The following is a 5,353-nucleotide window of genomic DNA, read 5'->3' on the forward strand; positions in this document are numbered from 1 at the left end:
CCCAGATTTCGGGGTCTTCATTTTGTTCCATTTGAACTTTTTTAACAGTTAGTTCAGAAAGATGAAAATCCACTGCAGTCATATAGCTGAATCCCATGAGATTTAATGATCCTCTGTATGTAATACTACCGTGGAAAAAAAGTGAAAAACAGAAGACCTGGAACATAATAGCAAAAATGCTCTTTAGTAAAGTCCTTGATTTTCAATAATGCCTGTAATTTTTCTGTTGTTAGATTATATGGGATTTTTCCACAAAAAGCTTGTTTACAGTTCACCATGTATTTTGCTTTTGGCATTACACTTCTTTATGAGGGGTGGGTTATGTGTTTTGTCAAGTTCTTCTGAACCCCAAATCCCAGCAACAAGAAAGAGAAATTGTTTCATTCCAAAACCTCTCCTATATCTGTCTATGTATAGATACTCTGATCTTGTTCAAGCAAAACAGAGCCAAAAATACATTCTCAGATTAATTTCTTCTATTTAGACTTCAACATTCACTCAGGAGAATGGCACTAGGAAGATCCTAAGGAACAAGATTATAGCCTGTGCTACCAATACATACCTTTCTTCTTTTCCTGCTTAAATTCAGTAAACAAAGCACTTAAATTCTTTATTATTACAAATGAAGACATCTATTTCCTAAAATGAATTCAGATACAAAGTATAAGTCTAAGACAAGACCATCTGATTTATACCAACACAGAAAAGGAAAATTAATAAACTGCACCTCTATCAAACTATTATGAAATTACTTACTAAAACTAACAATTTACTCAATTTACTTTTTTTTTTTCTTTTTTTTTTTTTCTGTGAGGAAAAGGAAAAACTACATCATGGCAGAGACAGTAAATCAGGTGATCACAGACTTGCATAGGCATGACAGATATGACAGATTTTTTAAGTGTAGTTTTTGTTTGTTTGTTTGGGTGTTTTTTAACTTCTCATATCTGCACAAAACACCACCATAGTCTTTTGCTATTGTTTTCTAAGTACCTTAACTTCACACTGAACACAGGTTCATGGAATAGACTTTGGGCAGTGGCAAACATAGGGATAAAAATCAACAACAACAACAACAACAACAAATCAGAATTTTACAATGCAAACAACAACAAAAAATGATAGAAAATGCTGTTCTTTCATAAGAAAATGAATGGCTGCTCTGTTTTCTATGTGAAATCGTTGTCTGAACGTTGTAATGTTAGTTTATTTTATAGTGTTTGTGCGATATATAATTATTACTTTTTTTTCTACAGTCACATGTGAAGATGATATTTTGACACGCATAGTAAAGTCAAGTCATTCAGCAAAGATTTTTGGAATTCATATAGTAAATCCTGGTTTTGAATTGTCATGTCTTCAGAAACATCAAAGAATGGAGCTGGATTCTTTTAAGCAGCAAGGAATAGTTTCTGGGCAGCATTTAATCCAGCACAGCTGACCACGCAGAAGAATACCATGATTCCAGTACAACATTTTTTTCTCCAGTACAACTCTTTCCAGTACAACAACCACTCTTCCTTCTGCTAATGAGGTAAAGTAAACTTTTTTTATGACAAGCAGGAGAATTGGTAAGAAATTTCTCAATGGAGGATAAAGAGGTTTTATCTTACCTGTCTGTTCCTGTGGGAATAACCACAAAATAATATCATGTGGCCCTTAAATATGATTACTGAGTAGAATTTTAAAATACCACAAGCAAGACTTGTGGAAATAAAAATGGAGAAGTAACATATGAATGTTAAATACATCTTAAATATATATATATGCTAATTTTTCTGTGTCTAAGTATCTTATGCTTTTCAAGAGTCATTTTGTATGAAGTAGTGTTTCCTACTATGAAGTAGTCACTGAAGTCATATTATTACGAGCCTAAAATCACTAAAACTCAGAACATATATAAAAAAGAAAGGTATTAAGTCTTTTAACTTATAACTGGTTTTTAAAATTTAAATCTTCTAAATGTCACTTAGATTTGGCTCCCCCAAGAAATGAAATCATCAGAGAGGTATGGTTCAAGCATATTTTGTTTGATAAGTATTTTTTTTAATTTATTTTTATATATTGACTTTTTTTTTTTCCTTGTATTTTCAGATGTCTAATGTCTTTATGAGTTATAACCTTTCCACTTCCAACTTTGAGAATTATTTTATTTGATTGATTGGTATAATTAGGCTGTCTAGTGAAGCGGTGGCAATTCCTTGTGCTGCTAAGCAGGAACGAACTCCATGCTGAACTCTCACAGCCTGGGATGGCCAACAATGGGCTTGCCATAGAGAAGATGAGCTTGACCTCTGGGGAAGGTGGTGGACTCAAAAAGCAGACCTGCTTACAGTGAGCAGAAAGCAGCTGCTCATGCGTCTTCAATAGCTGGACACAAACTTGTATTTCATAAGGTCCAATGTAAAGGAAACAGTGGTGAAGCAAGATACTTCATGAATACAGAGACAGAAGAACAGACGGGAAGGTAATTCTTCAGAATTCCAAACTCTTGGCTTCTGTCTTATCTCAATGTATAGAATATCTGTAGATATAAAAACATATTTTAAAACAATATTGACTTCAATTATCTTCCAGCCCAAGGGACTTGGGCTGGAATATTCCTTCTGTCATATTCCAACACTTCAGACACATCCTTCACATTAAGTTCTGTTTGGGTTAGGAGCTCTAATGAGACAGCTAAGAAGCAAGAGAATTATCTTTAAAAGATGTTAAAAAATTATAGCCAAAACGATAATGATGCACCCCTCTACCAATAAAATATTTGACTGTATCTTATTTTATATAGTTACACAGATACATAAAAGTTAGACTAATAAATCTAGATTAGAACCTAAACCTTCATATCAGTGTCTTCATGAAAAATTTACATGTTCATTCATGTTTAATATTGGTCTTCACTCTGTTATATGGGTTTTTCCTCTCCTTGCTAGAGATTACAACATTCATGTATACACAATGATGACATATTTTCTTATATGATCTGAGAAATTAAAATAATTCTAAATCTTCATATAAAAACAGAATAAATAATGTTTCCTTGAGGGGAAAAATAAATCATAACTTCTGTTACTTTTATTTTGCTTTGTATGTCATTTGATATTTTCTTTCAATTGTTCTTAATTTCACTACTCTTAATTTTTGTGATTAAAAACCATTACACTGACAAATCAGAGATATTTGTTTGTTCAGGTAATCCCTAGCTGGTAAACACTAGCTGCAATACTTGATGCACCAACCCAATAAAAAAAAAAAAATCAAGTCAAAAAATTGGAAGTTAAAACAGAGGCAGATGTGAGTCTTGGAAACTAAATTGTCTTTTAGAAAGTCACTGTAAATATATGGTGAATACATGTAATTTTGTTGAAATTCCTTTAAAAAGTGCGTATGTTGAAAACAGATTAGAGTTATTAAGGAACCAGACATTTTTGACTGATAGAATCTTAGAGAAAAGAAAAAAAAATCCTGTTTGTGTGTGCAGATAGCAACAGTAAACTCCCCCCTTAGAAACTGTGCTAGAAATTTCCATATCACAGCTGCCCAGAGTGCATAACAAGGAGAATATTAGTAATGTCCAGATGCACATAAATCTACAGGGATGCCTCTTGCCAACAGCAAAAAGAAAGAGATGACAGTGTCAATCACATCCAATAGACTATGTTAATGCTTTTCAAACAGTTCTTTCACACTCAAAAATAGGGCTCATTAATAATGTATGGTCCAGTATGAAGGAGAAGGAATGTTGTTTCCAAAACTGATAGAATTCATTGTTCATCTCTATACTCATCTGAACAATAAAGTCCCATTTCTGAAGGACAATTTTTCTTTTGTCTTTAGGACTGTGCTGAAATGATTTCAAACCAATTATACTAATTGTCCCCTTTAGTTTTCTAGGGTGTGCTGCAAATGTTGCACTTTAAGAGACTTCTCTCCCCCACTGTCTCCAATCCCCCCCTTTGCTCTGACTGGCATTTCTGGATTGTATGAGTAACTTAGCAAGCTTTTCAAAATTGCTGGGTGGGTGATTGTGCACAGCTTTTCTCTGTTCCTACGCTCTGTTGTTTGAGCAACTGTCAGGAAGGTGGGCCTGTGGTTTGCAGATATATTTTGAGACTAACAGATTGTAAACTCACACATGAGAACAGAAGAAATACTTAGAATTTGGAAAGGTTATCCACCCCTTGGAGACTAATCTCCTAATACATTATTTTTGTCAGAAAGCAACTCAATTGCTTCTCAAACAAGCCCATTATTTTTGCCTCACAAACTATTCAGAGTCATGTTTATAACTACTTGCTCATAAAAAAGGTCTTTTTATACCTGTGTGAATTCAAATTTTATTTACTTTCAGTTATTTCTCTTTGTTCTATCATTTTAAATGGCAGCCTGTATTTGAACCAGTGGCTTGTAATGTTTCTGTCCCAAAAGACAAGCAGGTCATCAAGACATAAATTGGTGCACCTTCCTCTCTTGCTCTGATAAAAAAAAAAAAAAAAAAAAAAAAAAAAAAAAAATTCATAAATAGAGTAGGCTATCAAAATACTTAGCTTTTTGGGTTGTTCACTACAGACAGTCCCTTCAACTTTGCATCAACTCTAAAGGATGACACACACAGACACACACACACACATATATATGTGACACCAAGGTAATCTTCCTATACACCAAGAACAACAGGAGCAACAGTGACTTCACAGCCACTTGATCTTTCCAGTTAGTCAGAGTTAAGTTCAGTCTTCAAATTTCCTCTGCAATCCATGTATCACACTGCAATGGGAAGAAAGGAGAAGAGATGTCAGTGAACGTTGTGGTCTTGTAGCTCGCAACTTCACAATTTCTTTTCATTTTATAATGTACAGAACTGTCCTTTTGATTCCATTCTGAGATCCTCATGTCTTACCCTAGGCCATGAGAACTTAAAGATCCTACTTTTCTTTTGGTGCAGTTAAAATTTATGGTTATTGCCAAGCTGGGTACTGCTCATTTTGAGTAATGTTATACGAATCTGTCAACTTGTTTGCTTGCCATTATTATTAATATTATTTATTGTTTTATTATTATTGTCGTTGTTGTCATTGTTTCTCTCTAAAGACAAATGACTTTTTTAATTTTGAAAATCTTTCAATCAGCCTTTATGTTTTTATGAGTTCTGGTGTATGAAGTTTCAAGTCAGGAACTGGCTCAGTGTATGTATTGATGCATTGAGTTCTTTCTCTTACAAGTTCTTCAAGTTCTTTTTTTTTTTTTTTTCTTTGTTCCTTTATCTAATTTATAATTCTTTGTTACATATGCCTCAAGCAAGACATTAGAATACTTTGAGATGATAAAAAAGTAAAATAACTAAAACTAAATG

At 33.4% G+C, this 5,353-nt stretch overlaps 1 long non-coding RNA gene across 1 annotated transcript; it reads left to right on the forward strand.

Annotated features, from left to right (window-relative positions):
• Positions 1 to 1,441: 1,441 nt before the first annotated feature.
• Positions 1,442 to 3,044, forward strand: LOC119716505 (uncharacterized). Its single transcript, XR_005264640.2, has 3 exons — positions 1,442 to 1,534; positions 1,974 to 2,008; positions 2,095 to 3,044. It is a non-coding gene; the product is annotated as an uncharacterized lncRNA (long non-coding RNA).
• Positions 3,045 to 5,353: the final 2,309 nt, after the last annotated feature.

Source organism: Anas platyrhynchos, chromosome 3, assembly GCF_047663525.1.
Source record: "Anas platyrhynchos isolate ZD024472 breed Pekin duck chromosome 3, IASCAAS_PekinDuck_T2T, whole genome shotgun sequence".
Classification (NCBI taxonomy): Eukaryota; Metazoa; Chordata; class Aves; order Anseriformes; family Anatidae; genus Anas; species Anas platyrhynchos.